This window comes from Pseudonaja textilis, chromosome 1 (genome assembly GCF_049901715.1).
Source record: "Pseudonaja textilis isolate UNSWEBS1 chromosome 1, rPseTex1.2, whole genome shotgun sequence".
Taxonomy (NCBI): Eukaryota; Metazoa; Chordata; class Lepidosauria; order Squamata; family Elapidae; genus Pseudonaja; species Pseudonaja textilis.
In genome coordinates, this window is record NC_141990.1 from 53,066,476 (window position 1) to 53,091,356 (window position 24,881).

The following is a 24,881-nucleotide window of genomic DNA, read 5'->3' on the forward strand; positions in this document are numbered from 1 at the left end:
TTTGAGTCCTATGATTCTATATGATTCATTTTATGTTTTGTTTCCCACCTGTATTATTTTTTTTTACAAATAACTCAAGGCAGTGAACAGATCTAACAAACCTTCCTTCTCTTATTTTCCCCACAACAACAGCTCTGTGAGGTGAATTGGGCCAAGAGAGAATAACTACTTTCTCTCTTACTGAGAGAGAGAGTAAGATCATCCAGCTGGCTTTATGGCTATGAGGGGGACTTGAACTCACAGTCTCCTGCTTTCTAGCCTGGTGACTTAACCACTAGAGCAATCTGTGTTGTCAATCCGTGTTGTGTAGACCAAAGTATATGTTGATGTTGATAGAGTCATTCAGCAGGATCAACCTCATCTATGGCCAGGGGTGGGTTTCAAATTTTTTAGCAAGAGGCTCTCTGCCTTAATTACTGGCTGGATGGGCATGGCTGGGTCATGTGACTGGGTGGGTGCGGCCAACACGTCGCTTCTTTGCCCTAATTACCTAAAAAAGGATATATACCAAAACGTAGTTTGTTATTTCGTGCATTTAATACTTAAATAAAAGACTGTGTGAAACCAGGCTTAATAACAGTGACTATGAGAGGGATCTTGGAGTCTTAGTGGAGTTTCTGGTGAGTTATGTGATTCTTGTTATTTGGGAATTAATCCCCTTGGAGGCTAGTGGTTATGTTATCTGATTTTCTCAATGGCTCTGCCTCACAAGCACTAAGTAGATTGTTTATCTAGCTTGCAACACTTTTACGAGGTGTGAAATGCTCTTGACTGAATGCCCAGAAGTTCAATTAAACCTATTAAGAGCTTTTCCTTGCTGTTTGTCTCTCTGAGGTTATTGGGGGCTCTCTGAGCCCTTCAGAATCTTAGCTAGGGGCTCCCCTGAGCCCCTGCGAGCCCCAGCAGCCTACCCATGTCTATGGCACAGTTATTCAAAATGATGCTGTTGAATGTATTAGAACCACAAAGAAACACAATTCATATGATGTCGATAAAGATTCTCAGTCAACCAGTATTAAGATGATGTTCATGTGAAGAGACCCTCTAGCAAACTTCAGTTTGTAGGAGATTTGTTGAACTTAGTGTTGCACTTGAATATCTGAAAGAGATAAAACACTACCTAAGATGAATTTGGAAGAGGGCATGAGAAAATACATGTTTAATCTCCCATGCAACAGAAGTCCTAGTTTTAGAAATTACTGGGACAAATTTAGGGGAGGGGGGTGGGTCTAAGAAGTAGGTGAGCTAAATCATGCAACAATAGCCATGCCAACCAGAGGTTCCAAATTGGTCCTGGTGTTCAGTAATTACAGGCTGCAAACCTAAAGAACCCAGAGTGTATCTAGAATAAATGGATACATTCCAAACATAGTCACATTTCAATTCTTTTGAAAGCGTTTGAGAGAAATGGAAAGATCCCCACAGCAAATGAACCTGCTGTAAGCAATAGGGAGAGGCAAAGCGTGGTATGCTTACTGCTGCTTATGTATTCAGTTTTACATGTTAGCAAGCTATTATTAAAAGATTTTATGCCAAATGCAGGAATATTTTTTTTTTCAAATTATGAGTGCACTTTGTAGTAGAGCTATTCATCCAGGTCTGAGAGAAAAGCAAAAGAGATCAGTTCCATAAAACATATCAACTTTATATTTGTACCACTTTATAAGGTATTTAAGACACACTTGGAATACTGCATCCTGTTTGGGTTGCATTGCCATGATGTAAAAGAAGATGTTGAGACTCTCTAGAAAGAGTGCAGAGAAGAGCAACAAAGATGAATAGGGGATTGGAGGCTAAAACACATAAAGACTGGTTGCTGGAATTGGGTATGTCTAGCTTAATGAAAAGAAGGACTAGGAGTGACATGATAGCAGTGTTCTAATATCTTAGGGGAGATCCACAAAGAAGAGGGAGTCAAGTTATTCTCCAAAGCACCTGAGGGCAGGACAAGAAACAATGGATGGAAACTAATCAAGGAAAGGAGCAACCTAGAACTAAGGAGACATTTCCTGACAGTTAGAACAATTGGAACAACTTGCCTCCAGAAGTTGTGGATACTCTAAAAATGGAGGTTTTTCAGAAGAGATTGGACAACCATTTGTCTGAAATGGTATAGGGTTTCCTGCTTGAGCAAGGGGTTGGGCTAGAAGACCTCCAAGTTCCCTTATTCTGTAGCTGCCATAAGGCCAGCAAGTTAATGCAGTTCAGAAAACATTGCATACCTGCTCAAAACAAGAGACTAGATAAGAAAGAGACAAAGCAAATGCTAAAATTAAGGACCTTGCTCGATCTCCAGCTTTTCTCCATCACTAAGAAATTGCAAGTGGCCTGTAGACACTCTGATTTGAAAGCAGATGTGTTGATCACAAAACTCTTCCTGCCACTCCTCACCTTGGCATTTTACCTAAACAATGGATTTTGTTTTTCCTTTGGGTTGGCTGCCCTTATTCCTCATAACATAGTTCACACACCCATCTATCTCGGGCTGGCAAAATAATAATAACAGATCTATTCCAAATCACTCCACTTAAAAATCTGGATTTTACCCAAATGGGATGCATAAAATGTTATATGTTACCTCCAAGATCAGATATAATATGCCTTTATGAGATGCAAGGGAGCAGCAGTAGAATGTTTTTGCCATTATACTGTGTTTATGGGCTTCAAACATCTGGGTAGCTCTGTGGGAAATGGAATACTAGAGTAGAGATAAATTTTCACTTCCTGAGGTCCAGCAGAGTTCTGCTTATGCATCCTTTTCCAGCCTGGATGACCTCTATAGATTTGTGAGTTGTGATTGTCAGAATTAACAAGCAATTGAAATGCTACCTGTAAATTTCTAGGAATTGAAGTTCAGGTACCTAGAAGAAAAACTGGATTGGAAATATGTTTCATTACACATTTTACATATGTAATGTAGAATATTACATATATGCCTCATTACATCCTATTACATTGGAAAGGGGATAATAAAGAAATGGGAGGGTTGATTAAGTGAATAAAAGAACTGTAGAGAAAACCAGATTAGTTTCTATATAACCTGTCCTACATTTGTCTTGTCAGGGTGTTAAAATACTGATAAAGAATGGAAAAATCAAGGGAAATTTAAAGAGTGAGGAGGATGGAAAATTAGAGAAACTTGGTTCTCCAAGTAAAAACCATTAAATGAAAATTTAAGGCCATTTAACCAATTGGTTATTTACCTACCACTAGGTGGCAGGCCAAAACTAGTCACTCCATGACCAGTTTGAACATAAACACCACCAAATGACAAAAACATCAAATCAAACTGTTGTTAATAGATGGAATAAAATCTGGAGAAAGCCTTCAGTAATGGCATTTCTGTGATACGTATATGATTGCTATCTGCTAGCAGATTTCTGAGTGGGGAGGCGAGGAGGGAGAGAAACGGTAATGGCAGTTGTGGTAAAAGAAAGAATAACTCCACCCAACCCAGGCATGCAGCCCCTGACAGACTATATCCAAAGGAATGCAACCATTGATGGGAAAAAAATCCGTGCTATAAATATAGCATCTCTCTCTCTCTCTCTCCTCCCTGTATATGATTGCAGATTTTTCCTTCTGTTCTGTCAGCCCAATCATGTATTTGGATTGTGTGAGAACAAACTTCGGGGGATAAATTGTGTGTGAGAGTGAGTGCCTGTATGTGTGAAATGTCCTGTTTTCTTCTCAGTGACATCTGAATAAAGCAAGCAGCAGAAGGAACTTCATTCTTCCATGCCCTGAACCATCCTCTTGCTCTCCTTTATTACTCATACACTTATGTGGTTAGCAATGTGAAGAATGTGCCAATGTCTGTGGTAGCCTTCAATATTTACATAAGCTAAGAACAGCTTCCCTTGGCCTCTTTTGGTCATCTCCCTCCTCCATAATCAAATTCTGGACATTGTTCCCATATGAAATAGTCCTCCGGAGTCTGACACTACTGCTGACGCTGATATATCATCCCGTTGCTCGCCAGAAGATGGTGAATAATTGCTGCTATGCATCGGCTGAGGCAGTTTTATTTTAATACGAAACATGCTTTTAATTAACTTAGGAGACTCAAGTTATAGATGTTATTTGCCCAGTCAGCTAGAGTAATGCAAATGTTGCAAGTGAAGGACGCCATCAAGTGGTTGCTAAATAAACTGCAACCAAGATTCCAAATACATCACACTTCTATATCTACTGCATATCCTTTTCTCAAGGATTTAAAAAGGGATTGCATATAAAATGGATTTGAACAAATTAAGGGATCACCACGTGAACTGACTCAACTGGCAATGAAAACCAGTTTTTTGAAATCAGAATTTTTGATGCAAGTTGTGAACTTATTCTTACCTATGCAAAGGTTTCCTGGACGTTCAGGGGAGGAGTGAGATTGTCCCTTTTAGTCCTTCCACTAACTGAAGATTGGCTGCAGGCCTATTTAAAGAGGATTACAGAAGGAGTTGGCTGGCAGGTCTTGTGGAAACTAGCTTTTCAAACTTAGGGCAAGTTTCTGTTTTAAATAACTATTAGATTTGCTTTTGGTAGACAGGTACAACAAGGTGAGCTGTGTTTAAAATTAAGGCAACTACAATACTTTGTTTCTTAAAGCCATGAGAGATGGATGTAAACCAGTTCAACTTGTTTTCTTTCACCGTCTTTCCTCATTCACTCATTCACTGCTTTATTGCATTCCCCCTAACTGGAAAACAAGGGAGTTAAATGTTTATCTTGCTTGTGCATTTGTTGTGAAACAATGTGCCTTCTTAAGTTTTGTTATTGGAAGAATGAAATGCACTGATTCTGCATATCAAGTTGATGACCTCACAAATATATGAGTTAGTTGACTACAGTTCAATACACAAAGTAGAACAATTAAGGTATCAAATAAGATGATATTATTGATGGATCCAGATTTTTGCTGAATGGCAAATCTCTTTGAGAACTCTTGGGAAGAATACTTGTTTCTTTTTACTTTTTTATGTAATGCAGAGTCTCAGAAACTGAGAACTTTTGCGGTAAGTGCAAACGTAATATAGGAACCTAAAACCATTGCAACCCAGCCTCCTCTGTTTAGACAACTTGTGGCTCCTAGGTAATGAGGCATTATTGCAGAGAGGACCACATATTTTCCATATGTGCAAGAGACAGGTAAGTTGGATTGAGAGAGAATGACTGATACATTCAGTAGTCAGTAATGAGTTCCATGCTTAAGTAGCAACTTAAATTTATATTTCTCTGATAAAAAACCCAACCCTTTACCCAATATACTGCATAATATTGGGTCCTAATCGTGGTCACAGCTTCCCTCTAGAGACTCTTTTAAATTCATGGATGACGTGGAAAAAGTAGGGATGTGAGCAGTTATGCAATGTTTTTGAAGATATGTTTCACATCACGTGGAACTGTTGGTTCAACATATCTATCCATTAAAGCAGCACCCAGTATTTCATGTGATGCTAAAAAAGAAGCTATTGCTCTAGAAATCTCAATAACTTTTAATAAATGGTATTTATTTTCAGTAGGTCAATCAATCAATTTGATTTTAATCTGTGGCCATTGCTAAGTTTAGAACAATATAAAAGCAAGAATTTTAGCATGAAATCTTTCTATAACCTAAAAGCATCCTGCAGTAATAAGTATTAATAACATAAGACTGCCAAATTTACTGCAAAATAATTTGAGAAACTGATTAGAAGAATGAATTTAAAATGTATTCCCCAGGCTAGTTCTGGCCCTAAAGTAATAGTAAGTGGGTTAAAATTATATTTTGCTTAGGAATGCTTTAAATAATAAATCCAACTTTCTAGAATAAGGATAAAACAGGAATACTGAATATTTCTAGCATAATCAATATGTATTGGTGTATCCTGCCACACAGAACTTGGCTACCCAGTAGATAATGGAAAAATCATTGTTCAGATACAATAAATGAACATATCAAGGTTCTTATGGCCTAGTATCCCTGGAAATAGGGGTGAATAAACCTATTACAAATACCTGTATAATGTGGAAGAAAACACATTCAATACAAGTAGTCCTTGAATTATGAATGGAATGGAGCCTGCCTATTCCATTCGTACCCCGAGGATTCATGGGAGTGAATCTTGTACCTTGAATGAGATTACTCCCTGCTTTCCCTCACCCATTTGCTAACTTAACGTGTGGGAGAATGTGCGGTTCATTAAGTGCACATAAGGTATCTCAGGGTGGCGAAAGCTGGGAGGGGGGAGTGATGGAACAGGCCCTCAAGGCCTCCCCAAACCATTAAGATACCTCATGCTTCTCACTGCCTGCCTTACTGGACTCACTTACGTTGCAAAGATCTGTCTCCTCTCTGCCTCTTTCCCTTTCAGAAAGAGGAAAGTCAATGGAAATTCCTGGGCATGATAAGTGTTTGTTCCCTACTCCTTCCCCCTCCTCTAACTCCTTTCCATCACCACTGGGACACTTTTCACCCAGATAGAGACCTGATGGAGACTGGAAACTTCATCTGCGTGCAAATGGGGCCTTTGAAAATGAAGTGAATCCCTCAGTTTTCAAAGGCCCTATTTGCACACAGATGAAGCTTCTAGTCTCCATCAGGTCTCTGTCTGGACAAAAAGTGTCCTGGTGATGGTGGAAAGGAATGGGTGGTGGTGGTGGAGGAGCAGGAGTCAGGTACCGCAAGCACTTTTTGCACTGAGAGTGAAAGTTTCCGGGGTCCATGATCTTGTGAGAATTCAGGCCCCAGTCTCTGCAAAAGAGGATGGGTGCCTGAACTTGTGTGATATTATGGCACCCAGGAGCTTCCATCAACTCTCTTCTCCCACAAAAGCAAAGAAATCACAGCAAAGAGGAGATAGATCTTATAAGGTGAGTCCAGCAAAGCAGGATGGGAAGTTGAAGCAGTTGTGGGGAACAGGGGCGGGGGAATCGGGTGAATGTTGCAGACCTCTGCAGTAGTTCATAAGTGTGAAAAACTACTGTGGTGCTACAACATTTGTAATTTTGGGACTTGCTCACAAACACTAGGGAGCGCTTATCTCGTAACTTCGAATGGGCACTAAATGAATGCTTGTAACCCAGGGATTAGCTGTATTCTCTACTTGGCATCACTGAAGGAGAAAATTTCCACGTGACCCAATTTATCAGTAGAAACCACATAATCTGCTAGAGTCACGTTTATTTGAGCAGCATTGGGGACAGACTAGAAGGACCTACACACTTCAGAAGAGTGCACACAACTTATATAGGCTATATAATAAATCCTGACCAATAATGATGTCAAATGTTAATTATCTTATTTTTGATAACATCTGTTTGATTTTCTGCTTATAGCGACAGTACGCATTTAATAAAATGGAAGTTGGCACAAGTCATCTTTTGTATTCAGTTACTTCGTAGGTATCCACTTAAAAATACAAGTACTGGAAGTTCTTCCACTTGTGTAAAGTTTCTTCTAAACATTTCTTCCATATCATTTTCAGAATATGCTTAGTGCTACAATATGAGTAGATTCAATGAATATACTTCTCTTTCCCTAATTATGCAATTATTCATCCCTAGGAATTGAATGCCTGAATAAGACTAGCATTTGTGATTGCAATAATACCATCCTGGCCTTATCTTGGCTCAGGCACTAAGAACAGTTAAACCTCTAGTACATACACAGGAATCCATCACCTGTAGACTAGACCAGGAAGTAAACAATCATCTGTATTATTGAGGTAAAATGTTGTGAATCGGAACAAATACGCACATTCCTCTGCAAGGACGAATAATAGGTCCGTTTTGTCACTTCCAGTATTACAGGAAGTGATGAAACGGGTCTATTATTCGTCCTGAAAAGCCTTGCAGAGGCTTTTTCCAAGCCTCTGGGAGGTCAAAAAAGGCCTCAAACCAGCCGAAAAATCAGCTGTGAGGTGCACGCATGCGCAGTAGGGTAAGTTTACCTATGGCCCACATGCCGGCACAAATGGCTCTGCATGGCACTTGTGGCACACATGCCATAGGTTCACCATCACAGGCCTAACAGAAGTATTTCCAGATCTAACATGCATAGATAACTCTGAACTGAATGAACACTGATGGAAAAGTGGCTGCTATTTGAATGCAAAGACATTTATGGTGTCCAGCTTTGGTTCAATGAAAAATTATCTGACAGGCAGAGATGGAACCTGGGAAATACTGTACAGCTATTGTTGATCAGCTAAAGCATTTGATGGCAGGAATGCTGCTTAGAACAGAATTCTGTAGCTTAGTGGCTCCAAACATTTTAGGCACCAGGGATTGCTTCCAGGGATTGTTTTTCCATGGGGCATGGTTTCACGTGCTGCCTATATCCCACAGATGGGGCTTTGCTCCTTTGCATGGCCCAGTTGCTGTCATGCCACAGATTGGTGCCAATCCATGGATGGGGACCACTGTAGCTGTGGCAATTCCACTTATTATTACAAAAAAGTAAGGCATAGTTAATCAAAATAAAGATACCATTATTTTTGTAATGGTAAGTAGGAATGCCTTAGGAGGCAGGAAGAAGAGCCATAGATCAGGGGTCTTCAACCTTGGGAACTTTTAAGACTGGCTAAGGAACTCTGGGAATTGAAGTTCACAAGTCTTAAAGTTGCCAAGGTTGGAGCCCCCTGCCATAGACTACCAACTGGCATGTAAAAGCCACCTCAGTTCACAGAAAGAAGGGGAAGGGGCCAAGAGAAACATTTCCCAAGGGACCTCCCTGGTTTTCCAAAGAGTAAGTGGAAAGGAGGAACAATACTTTCAGTCTTGCAAGATTCTGTTAACATAACACGATTCTGTTAAAGATAACTCTGGTATTTATTTTTGTGCACCATGTTTTGACTACCACAAAGGGACAACATTTTTGCTTTATTTTGTTTTCCGGAGTAGTTTTAGAGAGCAAAATAATTGACTCCATTTCCTCTTCAGTTCTCTCTTTACACAGTAAACAGGTTGTGCTTCATTGACTTCAGAATATCATTGATGAAACCTGTTTTGACCTTTGGAGGCCATTGATTTTTAGAAAGTGTGCCCATAGGAACAAGTTGCAAAATCTTTCCCACCCCGATATAGACTGTACTGAACAAGGTGGATCAATGGTTTGAGATCAGGTAATGTAAGTTCACATGCATTTTTCAATGGGTAACTGAGAAATGAAGGGCCAAAGTACTACATGAAATACATTGCAAAGGACACGTGAGCAATCTGTGGCCTGCAGAACCCATAAAACCTTCCAGTTTGTAGGCTCTATGAGGGTGAGCAGGATTCTGTGAGGGTGACTTTGCAAACCTTGTGGGGAATTTACGTACAAACAAATAGGCAGCTCCTGACCCATCACTGTTACTGCATGTGGCTCTTAGAAATGTAAAACAAATCACTTCTAGGATTATGCCTAATGGGCTCATTAATAGACCCAGTATTCTGGAATAGAAGGATCACATTCCTGATGTAATGTATGCAGGTGTAATGATAGTGAATCCTTGCAGGGGTGAATCTCATGGTTATGCCAAGTAGACAAGCACAAACATGTTCTTCCAAAAGGCAGTATTCAGAAGCAATAAGACATACAGAGAACCCAAATTTACAACTCAAGGCCTGAAATGGGGCATTTGTTTTAAGTGTGGATTTTTTTTCTCAAGGTGTCCTGATTGATAACTTTTATTAGCTATATAGTTAGAGGAAGGAGAGTTGATATGTCCCAATGTAACTTTTTGATCTGTCATAAACAATGCAAACAGTTTCAATTACACAATGTGGATTTCCTGGTTAATTATTTTTAACTTGGAAGGACATCTAATGACACTACTGATACAATATCAAACTACCAGACTTTCTACAGAAGTAACAGTGGAATAATGAAACTATGCCAAAACATAGAAATTAAAGTATTTTCCTTTTCTTCAGACTAGGAAGCTTAGCTATCTTTTCCAAAGCAATTTTCCTACACCAGTCAAGGTCCAAATTCCTTATAGGTATATCACGTTGTGGCTTTACGTATTGGCAGGCACAGTGTTTCATAACACAATTGTTATTGATATTTGCCAATATTTGCTGGATGCATTTTCAAGAGCAGCCACTAGATGGCCAAGTGACTATCAACTAAATCAAAATACTTGGAAAAATAATATTGTGAACAATCTTACTCATTTTGTGTTGGTAAGTTAAGATCAAGCTTGACAGGATATAGCCCATGAGTAATTGTCTCTCCCAATGAAAAGTCGAAATGTACATTTCCACACTTTGGTTATAACTCTCCTCTTTCTGAATCAAGACTGAACACATCTCTTATTTCCAATAGGAGGGAAGCTTCTGGTGCAATTAAGAGCTTTTCCTACAACTGCAAAGAATCCACAGAAGACTCTCCTTCACACAAATTCAGATGGGCTGTGTAGTGGGTACAAAGGGTACAAATCTCTTATAATCCAATAACAACAACATCATCATCATCATCATCATCATCATCATCATCATCATCTAGAACAGCGGTCACCAACCAGTGGGCCGCGGCCGCGGCCATGAAAAATTTTTGGTGGGCTGCAGAGAAATCTCACCCCCAGAGCACCCCCACAAAGCAATTAATCCAGGTTGAGCAGAAATACAAGGCTGCGCGGCCCAGAGGGCCCGCGGGAACCCTCCCCGCCCACTCGCTCCTTACCCTGCAAACTTGCTTGCTAAATTGCTATTTTTCCTTTTTCCGACCATCAGCTGTTCTGCTCTGCAGGGAGATTTAGATTAGCTAGGAAGCAGAAAATGGTTGGATTTCTTGCTTTCTAACTAGTCTTTAGATCTTTGGCTCTTCTTTTAGGCACAGCCGAACCTCCCTTAGGACTGAAGGGTCTTTTATTTAGTGCAGACTCATGGCAAGCAAATTTGAGAGACTGAGCTAGCTGATGGCAGATAGATAGATCACTGAATGATTCTGTGAGCAGCTCAATCTGCCTGCCTGCTTTGCCTGATTTTGGGTAAAAGTTGCTCTTTTTTTAAATAAAAAATTCAATATTTACGTACATAGTGTGTTGTGAGTTAATTTTGTGAGTTTACTTGCAAGCAAATTTTATGTTACAGACTGAGCTAGCCAATGGCAGATAGATAGATCTCTGAATGAATCTGTAATTCTGTGAGCAACTCAATCTGCCTGCCTGCTTTGCCTGATTTTGGGTAAAAATTGCTCTTTTTTTATAAAAAAATTCAATATTTATATAAATATATAAATATTTATAATATTTACATACAAGCCATGCCCAGCCAATGGGCACATGACCACCAAGCCACACCCACAAATTAGGCCACATCTACAGAACTGGTTAGTGGTCCCTGGGATTTAAAATTATGAGTTTGGTGGTCTCTGAGGTCCAAAAGGTTGGTGACCCCTGATCTAGAAAACAAACACCCCCAGAAATAGGCTAAAGACATAGAGACATTAAAGAGCAATGTGGTGCGATGCTTAGAATGCAGTATTGCAGATTAACTTACTGCTCACTCCAGGAATTCGATGCTGACAGCTCAAGGTTGACTCAGCCTTCCATCCTTCCGAGATGAGTAAAATGAGGACTCAGATTGTTGGGGGCAATATGCTGACTCTGTAAACCCCTTAGAGAGGGCTGTGAAGTGCTATAAAGCAATATATAAGTCTAAGTGCTATTGCTATAATATTTAGATTTTATTCATTTATCTTATATTTCAATATAAGGAGCACCTGACTCTAGAGGTCTCACAAGATAATAAACAATAAAAGCACAATGCAGAATACACTAAGATGAGATCTGGGTGCTTTATACCGGGGCGGGGGTGTGTGTCAAACTTGTGGACCGCAGGCCGGATGCGTCATGTGCTGGCCCTGCCCCCGCCTGGTTTAGCGAAGGGAAAAAAAGTCCCGATACGTCACATGATGCCACCGTGATGACATGTTTGACACCTTTGCTCTATATACACACAATGACAAAACCCCCAATTTAACAAGAGATTTCATCCTTCTCATTACAAGGTCTGGATGAACAACCAGGTCTTTGGGGCTTTACAAAATGCCAACAGTGGGAGCTGCATGGATTTCAAGGAAGCTCCCCTTTCAGAGGGCAGGTCTTGCAACAACGAAGACACGCTTCTTGGGCGCTGAGAGATAACACTGTTTGATTGAGGGAACCCAGAGCTCGCCAACTCTGTCAGTCCAGGAAGAAATTACTGGAGATAGGCAGTCCCTCAAATAACCTGACCTGGTACTGTATGAGTCTTTAGTGATGATGACCAACACCTTGAATGCCAAGGTTTGCTCATATCTATATTAGAGGAACAGAACAGGAGGCTAAACTGCAAAAGATTTCAAATTTGCACATTCCTCGAAATAATTGTGGATTTAGCAAATAATTCTTCTTATATGCAATTCTACTGAGGTGGGATAAGACCTATGCAAGTGCACAAACATAGCCTTGTAATCCTCTTTGTCCTAATAAGCAAAGCTACTGCCTGGTCAGGGATTAGGGGCAAAAAAACTTCATACAGTAGTGGTGTGTGTGTGTGTGTGTGTGTGTGTGTGTGTGTGTAGAGCAGAGTAAACATAACTGCATCATTACTAAGGGGTGGGCAGAGAGATCATCAGAAAAGTGTGCAACTTTATGGCCCTTGCCTGCAACTGGCATAGTCGAACACCTGCTGAACATCAGCAAAATTAGAGCTAGAGATTGTGGCATACTCTCATTTTGCGCAGAACTAACTGTCAAGGTCAGCACAACTGTTTTGCAATGAAATTGATTTGTGTAATTCCTAAGTTCAATGCTCAGTGGCAAAGTATCCAGGGGAACTAAGCAAAGGAGATAAAAGTCTAGCAAGGAAAACATAATCAAATGAATTCTCACTAATGGGGACCTGCCTACTCTATAGTTTCAGAAGAAATACAGCAATGCCTTTGCTGTGCCTCCTTTACAACAGCAAATGAACTGATTAAATTCTGAAGTTCGTCGGGCCAGTATACGAAATCATTTTTCTGATTGAGTGAAGAACTGCATGGGATGTACAATAGGCTAAGATGGGTGCCTGCCTACTCACATGTGGAAAGCTGTTTTCTCTCTGATTTTAGGGAATGAGCAGGTAGGCTTAAGAGAAAGCAGTCCTTAGGGATCAAGCCAAGCCATTTATATCTTTCAACATATTTCATTATGCTCTGGAAGCAAAATAATGCAACGGGTTGTTTACCCTCCTTTAATTTTTTTCAAGTACTTAGCCATTCTTTGACTTTAATGCATTTAAAATGTGCAAGAATGGAATTCATGCTTATTTTACTTTATTTACTGTTAAATTTGCATCCGAGTTCTGGAGAACTTGAAGTGGCAAGTAAAATTACAAAGTCCCATGTTATTCTTATAAGAACAGTCTTGAGGTATAGGTTGGGTTGAGAAAGAGAAAGAAAAAGAAACCAATCCAAGGGCATCCACCTAAGTTAGGATTGTGAGATCTCAATTCCGTCCCTTTAAGATTCCCCACACCAAATAATTGTGATTTTTCTTTCTTTAAGCTGCTTCTTATGTTACCACCACCTTTGATTTGACTTATAGATTCTCTCAGGGTTCTTCCAATGCTGCTCTTCCAACTACCTCCTGTAAAATCAGCTTATCAGGTTGGAAGATGGAAGAAGCAAGTAGACTGCCTTGACTTGTCTATTAATTGGCCCCCTTTTAATGCACAATTACTATTGAAAATTAGTATTATCTTCTTTTACAAAACAGCAAAACAATATAATAAAAGAGAAATATTTTGAGCAAGCAAAAACAATTATGAAGGATTAAAAAGCTATCTGTTCTTAGCACATCCACAGGGAAGAAATCGTGGAAATATTCAACTAAGAGCAAACACAGGTTTAGATTTGATGCTAAGAAATATTTTCCAAGCTGTGGGAATTATTTAAGAAATAAAAAATTTGTTTCCCCGGATATTTTAAATTCCGCTAACTTCCTAATCAGCATTTATTCATTAGTCCCTTGTCTTGCTCAGTTCTGATAGTATATAGCTACGACCCAATATTAAGAAAGTAGGCAGAATTCTGCAATTTCCCAATCTAATTTCATTTCATTTTGTTCACTGCTCATTTATGAACAAATTAAGACTGGAAATTCTTTATATCGAATTGCAAGGGAATAAAATCTGGCTCCTTTGAAAAGATCCATGAAATGTCAAATTGTTTTCAGAACAACTCTAGAAATAATGATCAGACATTCTCGTGACACAATAATGGTTTAATTCAAAAAGAAACTCTGTGGCTAATAAGACATTGGATATGCTACCTCACATGCCTCCATTCTTGAAAACATACCATGCAGTCTCAAAACTTTGCTAAACAATAATACTTAGGGCTGCATATAATTCAACAATAATTCCGAAGTAGTCCTTTGGAAATCTGATCTGACAGATTTCAATCATCTGCCACTAAATTATACACATGAAGGTGGATCCTAAAATATCTATAATGGTAGATGAGGCTTATCCTCAAACAAGCTTCAGTTAGTTATCAGCTTGACATGGCATTATCTTCAATTGTTCAGTAGTCCCACAATTAACTGTGTGTATGTGTGTGTGTGTGTGTATCCATTTGGAGCTTAAATGAATTTGGTTTTAGCATTCTGCAATACATACGTTAAGTTATGGATTTTTCAACAAATAGTGGCTAAGGAAATAATTGTGCCCTACTGCACAAATGCATAATGTGTTTTTTTTTTCAAGCTGGGTCCAAAATGGCAGAAGTAAGCAAGGTCAAAATAGAAGCATATTGGCAGGAACAAACTGAATTTTATATAATTCAACACACTTTTCAGGTGCTCCCTATGAATTAGTTTTTCATCCCACCAGGCTGTTCCCTTTCAGAAGAAGTAATGTTCAGCAAAATGCAGAAAAGAATCAAGAAAAAAAAAATAGGCCAAGGAAGCTAAGGAAAGAGGTAGGAAAATGGAAAAAGAAATGTAATCAAATCTAATTTATACAAACATGGTATACTTTTTGTTCTTGCAAAACATCCTTTCTTCCACCACATCTATATCCCACACCATAAACTGCCTGTTTTAACACTTCCTCTATCTGAGGGTCAGTATCACTCACCAGATAAGTTCTCAGTTTCCCTCCTGATCCATTCACTCTTAATTTTTTTTTGTTATTTGCTCAAATCTTCAATTCTTGTCACTTGTATCCAATCCATACTCATTCATCACTGTTCATTCTTGACCTTGTCACTTGTTTTATCACATATATTTGTGATATATTACAAATTCAATTTACCTTTGTTTATGTTTATTTATGTTTACTTTATTTTATTTTTCTGAAGTTTAATGATTAAAGCAGTTTATATCATTTTTAAAAAATAGAAACTAACTAGAACTTGAAATGCCCAATAACACTGTTACAATTAAAATTCAGATATAAATCAAACTTCACAGTCTAATCACTTTCTAAAATTGCCTATTAATCATCTCAAACCTTTCAGAGAACTTCAGAACAAACAAGTTTGAACATAAGTTATCTTCAACTCTGAACAGCAACAACAAAAATGTAAGTATAGGAACTCCAAGAATTTGAAATAAACAACAAAAAGTTAAATAATATTTTGACCTAATGATGTTATGAACAGAGTCCAGATAAATTTGGAGTGTTTTTTTAGTATAATATTTTGGAATTAACTATAAAAAATAAACCATTTCTTATGGGAATCAGACTTATTTTGACTATCCTGGCTGCTGTAAATCATAACAAAGAAAAGTGATGATGTTAAAGATTGGACACCAAAAGGGCCTAAAGATTCTAAGCAGCAGCAGAAGAAAAAAATACAAGCCTGTTCTTGATGTCAATTAATACTGAGACTTACAAAATGATACAAGTCAATGTTACAACATTAGAAATATTAGAGTCAGCAATGTGCTGCAATTGTGAAAAAAAAAAGGCACAGAGTCCTAAGTTGCATCAAGATCAAAGGTTCTGTACTGTACTGGTGACAACTGGCAGTGAGAAATATTAAGCAGTGGAACAATTTGTTTCCCTCAGTTGTGGATGCTCTATCATTAGAGGTTTTAAGGAAAAGATTGAAAAAGATTTGTCTAAGATGGTATGAAGACTCTTCTCTTGGGTTTTGATTAGAGGACCTCCAGTGTCTCTTCCAACCCTATGATGCTGTGATCATTCAGAGAGTAATGCATGATGATGAAGTACAGCAATGTTCTGTATGTTCAGGTTTATTCATCTTGCTTTTGATGCTAGAGCAGGGGTGTCGAACTCAAGGCCCGGGACCCAGATCTGGCCCATGGGGTGTGCTTTGGTATGGCCCATGGGGCCACCCTGGAAACAGCAAAGGACTGGCCTGCAGTGCCTCTCCCAGCAAAAATAGAGCTTAGGGAAGGCCGCATGCAGCAGCACTCGCAAGCTCCATTTTCATTGGCAGAGGGTTACAGGAGGCCATCACAGCTGAAAACAGAGCTCATGAGGGCTGCAGGTGGCCCTCCCAAGCTTTGTTTTCAATGGCAGAGTGTTGCGGGGAGCTATCGCAGCCGAAAATGGAGCTAGGGAGCCCATTTTCACTGGCAGACTGCTAGGGCCACCACATGTCATGCCCCTGTGGAGTCTGACTCTGAGGAAGAGGAGGAAAAGCCAACAGGGAGTGGGAGTATGGCTCCAGAGATGGTGGAGGAGGCTGGGGAAGGGCAGAGGCCGGCTGAGCAATCAGAGGAGGATCCAGGCCCATCCCCTATCCATCCTATGTCATGCAGGGAGGAGAGGATCAGCGAAAAGCGAGGTCTACTCAAGAGGAGATTACCATGATCCTCCTCGTGGCTTGAAGGTGGGAGCTATGTATATAAGTTTGCAACTGCGCAGTTAGAATTGCTGAAGTCAATTAGTGTTTACCTTGAAAGAGGCTTATCTTTGCTGGAGTTCTTCCCATGGACTTTTCTCGTTATTTTCCTGGAGTTTATAATTAGTTATCTTGGCTTGCTTCGGAACTCTCATCAATGCGGTTTGTTTTGGTTTTCTGTTTGCCTCATTATTTACTTTTGTGACTTTAAAACGTGCCTAATAAAACAGTGAAGTTAAGTTGAAGGCTTTACCGGACTTTAATGTATGTTTTGGGTTATTTTGAGAGACTACAAGTCATCACACCACAAGAGTTCCTGTCATGAGTGATGTCATGCTGGCCACACCTATCCTGGCCAAGGCCACCCTGGCCACACCCACCCCAGCCCCCCAAGATCAAACACAACCTTGATGCATCCCTAAATGAAATTGAGTTTCACACCCCTGTGCTAGAGAGGGAACATTTATTTGACTTCCGAAGTAAGAACCTGGTAGCAGTTTGACAAACTTGCCCCAGTTTTTTAATTGCATCTTTTCTGTCTTCAAAAGAAGAGTAGGTTTTACAATGGCAACTCTAGGAGTCCTGGCCTTGCTTAAAAGCAGATGATTTTCCTATTTTGGATCTGTATAATAGTGGCAATCTACTTGTTTTGAGCGATGATGATGATGATGATGATGATGATGTCCATCCAGTGGTGCCCAACTCTTGGAGTTTCTATGGGCCAGGACTCTTCACATCTTCCGATCTTGCCCTACTTTTCTGAGTTCTTCTATGCTCTGCTTGGTGTCAGCTTTGATGCTGGTTAATATTTAGCAATATTAATGGTTATTGCTATCCACACCCTTTGCCCTGCATTATTTCCACAAAGTGCAAAAACAGGATTAAGGACAGGATAAGGATATTATCTTTACCTCCAGATTTTGTTCCTCCCTTACCTCCCCCAGCTTTTTGTGGCCTGTCATTTTCATAAGATGTGTGCATCTTAAAGTAAGCACTTTGATGTATTTTATTGTATGTGTTGATATAAAGTTCTTTTCATCTTACTGCCCAACCCAAATACAACCAATCTTATTATTAGATAGATAGACAGAGAGATTTAAAGTAAACAGGTTTAGTCATGTTTGGCCTTTTCTTTCTTTTCTTTACATCAATAAACCGAGCCATTTGTAGACTGTGAACAGCAGTTACACTCTAGCTCAGAAATACTGTAAGATAATGAAGTTTTGTTTCTGTACTACAGTGGCATCCTCAAGTATTAGAATATAATATATTCACATTTATGCCATGATTCCTTATCTTGATATATGATGAATGCATCAGGCATGTAGTAAAAACACCTATTTATTTAGATGTTGTCATCCACTGTCTAGTTTGAGCTTCAGATAAGGAACCAGGTTGCCATATTCTCCTGAAAATTTTTTATATACAAATAAACAAAAGGAACAAAAATAGCTTTGTTTGAAGAAATGAGGATTTGGCATTTGAAAGACAATTCCTGGTGGTTGGAGAACAATTAACAGAAAGAAACAATTGTGACAAATAATTGCCCAACTTTTGTTTGAAAATCTCCAAAATACCCATGACTCCAGAAGACAATCTTGACCATGAGAGCTATTAAGTAGTAGAACAGCTGGCTGTTCTGCTACTTAATAGATGTCATGGTTAAGAATTTCAAATCTGGATCTTTCTATGGAACCATTGGTTCTTGCCATTAGTCAAAGAAAATAAATTTACATCCTTTTTGTAGTGATAGTCTTCAAGTAATGGATAAGAGATAACAGATAATCAGAGTTGGAAGGGACCTTGTAGATCATCTAGTCCAGTGGTTCCCAAACTTTTTCAGTCCACTGTCCCCCTGGTGCTACAAACTCATCCTCGGTGCCCCCCACCCAGGGGTGGGATTCAAATTTCTGTGGGCATGGCCTAATTTGAGGGCATGGCTTGCTGGTCATGTGACTGGGTGGGCATGGCTTGCTGGTCACGTGACTGCTGGCGTGGCTTGCTGGCTGGTCATGGCTTGCTGGTCACATGACTGGGTAGGTGTGATTTGGTGGTCATGTGACTGGGTGGTCATGGCCAGGTGACCGGCAAACCAAATACAAGTGGTCCTCGCTTAATGGCTGGTTGTTTAGCAAGTGTTCTAATTTATGACTGGCCTCCCCAGAGCTACTTGACCCGTTTTTGGGGTTTTGACAGCCAGGCATACACATACACACACACTCCCTTCTAACTCTGCTGGAGCAGGTCATTGCACCAGAATCAGCAAAGCATCTCTGATTAGATTCTAGCAGTGAATGAAATCTAATCAGAGATGCTTTGCCAATTCTTGTTGATTTCTTTTATTTGTATCTCTTTATTTTATGTTGCTGAATTGCATTGACATGTGTGTCCCTTCTTGTGCACAACCCAGAAGCTTTTGTGATTCTTTGCAGCAAAAATTACCGACCTCTGCTTTGCTCTACTTTTGAAACATGCCGACACTGCCGCGTACTAGGTGCCGGCCCCACAGGTCCACCCCATTGAGCCGATTGCATTGGGGGGACCTGCCCAAGCAAGTCAAGTCAATGGGGTGAACCTGAGAGACAGAAAGAGAGAGAAAGAAAAGAGAGAGAGAGAGAAGGAAGGAAGAAAAGAAAGAGAAAAGGGAAAGAAAGAAAAAGGGACAAAGAAAGAGAGGGGGATGGAAGGAAGGGACAGAAAGAAAAAGAAATAAAGAAGGAGGGAGGGAGGAAGGAGAAAGATAATGAGATATCTAATCTAGTCCAATCACCTGCTCCAGCAGGGTTAGAAGGGAGTGTGTGTGTGTGTGTGTGTGTGTGTGTGTGTGTGTTCTTGTAATTTACCAGTACATTTTGGTTTTGCCTTCTTCAGAATTGGCACTGTAATACATTGGGGAAAAGTAATTTTTAGAATGGAGACCTGGTCCAATGGATCCCGTTTAAAGCCTCAACAAAATGTGAGAGCTTCCTGATAGTCTTGACCATGTTTTGTCCACAAAACCTTTAATAGAAGCCAAAGAGGTTTCAATGTGGAAAAGGGCCTCAGTCTAAACTAGGCCTCATTTCAATCTGATGCATCAGGTCTCTCTCTCTCTCCCTCCCTCCCTCCCAGACTGGCTTTGCTCTACTTTCCCAATGTGCCTATGGGGCTGGCGCTTCAAACATGGATGGATGGATGGATGGATAGAGAGAGACAGACAGACAGACAGAGAGGTAGGAAGGTAGGTAGATAGATTGATAGATAGGTAGGTAGATAGGCAGGCAGGCAGGCAGACCTTTGGGATGAATGTATGGATAGGTAGGTAGGTAGGTAAGTAGATTGGCAGATAAGTAGGTAGGTAGGTAGATCTATATTGGTAGGTAGGTAGGTCGGTAGACAGAAAGACAGGTAGGCAGGAAGGCAGGCAGACAGGCATTTTGGATGTATGTATGGATAGATAGATAGATCGATCAATCGATCTATCTTGGTAGATAGATAGGTAAGTAGGTAGGTAGGTAGACAGAAAGGCAGGCAGATAGACAGGCAGTCCTTATGTATGTATGTATATATGTATGTATGTATGTATGTATGTATGTACGTACGGACAGAAAGAAAGAAAGAAAGAAAGAATGTGACAGCAGTGGCACTTTGAGAAAGTAGAGCAAAGCCAGAATGGGAATTGAAGTCCACACAAGTTGCCAAGGTTGAGAAACATGGGTTGAATATATCAACCCAGCCATTCTGGTTTAGAGTTTAGCATGCTGTTTGATTCCGGCTTAGTCAATGAATAAACCTTGGCTAAGATCTTCCTGTTTCTTAATGCAGCTGCCCCTCTGCCCCTTCTGCAGCCCCCTGCAGCTGCCCCTCTGCCCCTTCTGCAGCCCCCTGCAGCTACCCCTCTGCTCCTTCTCCAGCCCCCTTTGGCATCCAATTTTGCAATGCCAACCTGCCCGGGCAGCGATGCAGCCAACCTCACCCTCTTTGCTTCAACCAAGGTCCGCTTCCATCAGGCCAAGCAAGGGGAGGTACTCTGCACATGCTCAGAGACTCCCAACTTCAGTGAAGTGTTCCACCTATCTTTATACTTCACCCGGGAGGAGGAAGGCATGTGGAAGCAGCCCAGACCAGTGGAGGCGGAGGGAACAATCGCTTGGAAACTAAGCAAGCAAGCAAGGAAGCAAGCGCAGGGCTTGGTCGCAAGAACCAGGCTGCAGAGGGAGGCTAGGTTCTAGGTCCGGGATGGCCACATAGAGCCAAACCGAGCCACGCACCTTGGAGAGCTGCAGCTGCACCCACCCGCATCCTGTGTGCAAACCCAGCTGGCTGGAGAGGCGGAGGCTGGGCAGGCAATGCACGCTCACTTGTTCTCCTCCAGGGAAGGGGGCCCTAATGCCAGACCACCCACCCTTCCACTGTGCGCCTTGGGACGGTTTTGCTTTCGGGACTTCTGGCGTGCATCCACCGCTTCCACTGGAGAGGGCAGACTGCAAGTTAAGGCACCCTCTTTCCACCACCTCCCACCTCTTCCCCCCCAGGCTTGGCAAGGCTCACTGTGCACGGGTTCAGCTACAGAGCCGGCTATGGAGTGATGAAACAGTCAATGGGCTGCGTGGTTGGCAGTCAGTGAGCCTGCAGGGCCAGCACCTTGAACGCCTCCCTGCCACCCCTTAGTGCCCCCCTGCCATCCCCCTTGCCTCTTACCACCCCGTAAGGCATCCCCACCCAGGGGGTGGTACTATCCACTTTGGGAACCACTGATCTAGTCCAACCCCCTGCCCCAGAAGAAGACCCTATACCATTTCTGATAGATGGGAGTCCAGTCTCTTTTTGAAAGTCTCAGGTGATGGCGCTCCCACAACTTCCCAGGGCAAGCTGTTCCATTGGTTGATTGTTTTCACTGTCAGAAAGGTTTTCCTTATTTCCAGGTTAAATCTCTCCTTATTCAGTTTCCATCGATTATTCCTTGTCTGGAGTTTGGGTGCTTTAGAAAATAACTTGACCCCTTCCTCTCTGTGGCAGCCCCTCAAATATTGGGAGACCACTATCATGTCTCCCCTAGTCCTTCTCTTCACTCGGATGGAAGACTGCAGTCATGTTCCTCTTAATCTTCTCTTTTTTAGGCAAAACACACCCAGTTCTCTAACCCCCTTGTGTTTTTCTGCACATTTTCTAATCCTTCAGCATCTTATTGTGATGGCTAAAACTGGCACAATATTCCAGATGCAGTCTGACCAGTGCAGTAGACAGTGAAACTATGACTTCCTGTGATTTGACATTACCGTCCTATGATTTGACATTGCCCCTTGGTTGATGCAGTGTTATTGCATTTGTTTTTTGGCAGCTGCAGCATTCTCCTGTCTCCTGTTTAGTCTATGGTCTACTAGGACACTCATTTCCTTCTCATAAATACAACTGCTGAGTCAGATACCCACCTATTTTGTATCTTTGCATCTGGTTCTTCCCATCTAATGGCAGAACTTGCATTTCCTGCCATTGAATAGAATTTTGTTGGATACAGTTCAGTGTTCAAATCTATTAACATTCTTTTGAAACTTGAGACTTTTTTCTTTTATAGAAATTTTATTGAAGTTTTTAATAAACATAGTAAAACCTAATACAACCCAAACAAGAGAGAGAGAAAAAAAGTTCAAAGGCTGCACAAAAAAGAAAAACAAAAAATAGGAAAGAAATGGCAGCAAAGACATTAATAAAAAAGTGGCTTCTAACTTTCATCAGACAGAGCATAAGCTAATATAGTAACTTTTTAAATAATTTTATCGAGAATTATATTAAAGTGGTAAAACTAATAAAACAATGTAATATAGAAATACAAATATGTGTTTATGTGTATATACACACTGTATGTATGTATGTGTGTGTGTGTGTATGTCAAATTTTCTTCTTGACTTACCTTTTGCATATCCATTGTAATGGTTTCAATTTTGTTGTCAGGATAACAGAATAACAGATAACAGATAATCAGAGTTGGAAGGGACCTTATAGGTCATCTAGTCCAACCCCCCACCCAAGCGGGAGACCGTGCACTGTTTTTGACAAATGGCAGTCCAATCTCTTCTTTTTTTAAAAAAAAAACAAGTTTTATTGATTTTACAAACAAACAAACAAACAAACAAAACAAAACATCATTAAACATTAAAAACATAAAACCTCTTTCCATTGTAAATCTTTACAAGGCAGGTAACATATTGCTTTATATCACGTACTTATAATTTATCCCATTTCCATATAAACACGTAAATTCCCTTTACCAAATTCCACATTGTTTCTCTTTAATCATTATTCAATCATATTTCCTTTCTAATTTATCTGGTATTCAGTCATCACATTTATATTTTCCTCTGGCTTGTTTATAATTATTCTCATCTAGTCTTCCTCCGAGATTTTATTATTTAATTCTTAATTAAACACACACACATAAGACATAAACATAAAAACATAAAACTTTCTTCTAGAAAGTAACTTGGCCCCAGATTACCTCTTTTTTGTATGGACTTCAATTGAATTCATGCTCTTCTTATATAACCTTCTTATTTACCATTCTATATCTATTATATAACTCCTCTCCACTTTTGCCTCATCTTAATTCTGTTTTATATATTTAATCTTGCTTTAAAGAAAAATATTTTTATATCTTTTGTCCATTTCTCCATGTACATCTGTCTCATTTCCAATTTAAGAAAGAATAGTTTCCCCTGGAATCACTAATCGGAGTATGATGCCTTTCTATCATTCCCCTGAATTAAAATTTAAAATAACACCTAAATCCCAATCAGATTCTGCTTAGTACATTCTACTATTTCAGAAACCAATACTACAGTAATAAATCCATAACAGTCAACACATTCGTCCATTAAACTCTATATTTAAACTAATATTTTAAACATTCCCTTTAGTATTTTATTAAAACTTAATATCATTCATTATTAAACCTTTTAAAGTTATACCTTGATATTTTAGTCTTTTATTAGATCTTAAAAGTTCTGATTATCTACTTATAATACAAATACCACTATTACAATACTCATGTGTACTTTGCAGAATCCCCCCCTTTTTAAAAAAAAATCCTTATATTACCCATTATCCCTAAAAAAAATTTCCTTTCTCTATCTTGTTTTATACCTTTGTAACTTTTTTTCCCCTTTTCCCTTTCCTTGTTAGCCTGCCTAAACTTTTTACCCCCTCCTCTCCAAACCTCTGCCTTCTTGATTTCCCCTTTCTGTTGCATTTCTCTTTCCTTTTGCTTTCTAGCATTCTGTTGTTTTTTGCATCTTCTTTTTCTCTTTTCATGAAACATTTTTTTTATTTCTTAAGTCCTTCCTTTTCGCTCCCTCTCTTTCTCCTTTCTTTCTTAGTCACACCAAGTTTAGTTCATTAAAAATGGCTTCTTCTTCCTCGGCTTCTTCCAGCTGTTTTTTAATTTGCTGACACATGACAAGCGCCATATCTAGGAAACAAAGGGCTTCTCCCATAACATCTTTGCCTTCTTTCTTTATTTTTAAATATTGTTTTTTAGTTCATCAAGAGATAGAGCCATTTTAAACTGTTTCTTCTTCTCTTTCTGTATCCTCTTCTTATTATTAAACCAATCAGTTATTTCCAAACTTAAAACAGTTCCCAAAAGTCCCAAAGTCCCACAGTCATCAAACAGTCCAGGCAGAGTACAAGCTTCTTCTTTTTACAATTTCTCTTCTAGGGGTGAAGTCAAATTAGGGAAAGAAAAAACGTCCAATCTGTGCTTTAAGTCTTTCTTAGAATTAATTTCTATTCTCTTTATCTTCAAGGCATCTCCTCCAGCAAAGTCTTAGAGTAAAAATTTGTTTTCCCATGCCTCTCCCTTCCCACTTATAACAAAGGAGTTTAGGTTTTACCTTCTATCAAAAGGCTGGTTTCCCCTGTCCATTTGTTAATTCCATAAGGGAGGGAGAGTAACTTCCCCTTTTCGTCACTTTTCTTCGCAGCTGAAAACATCAATCGGGAACATTATAGCAAGCCAATACTTTCCCAGGTGTTAAATATGTCATTAAGGTCCCAGTTCGACCAAGAAAAGACTTTCGTTTCAAAACTCCTTCTTCCTCCT

General features: G+C 39.8%; 1 long non-coding RNA gene across 1 annotated transcript in view; it reads right to left on the reverse strand.

The window, feature by feature from the left end:
* The window catches only part of LOC148127622 (uncharacterized), a 56,196-nt gene that overhangs the window by 18,746 nt on the left and 12,569 nt on the right, over positions 1–24,881 (reverse strand). Inside the window, exon 2 of the long non-coding RNA XR_015743838.1 lies at positions 11,461–11,598. This is a non-coding gene — a long non-coding RNA (uncharacterized LOC148127622). The remainder of the gene's footprint in view (positions 1–11,460; positions 11,599–24,881) is intronic.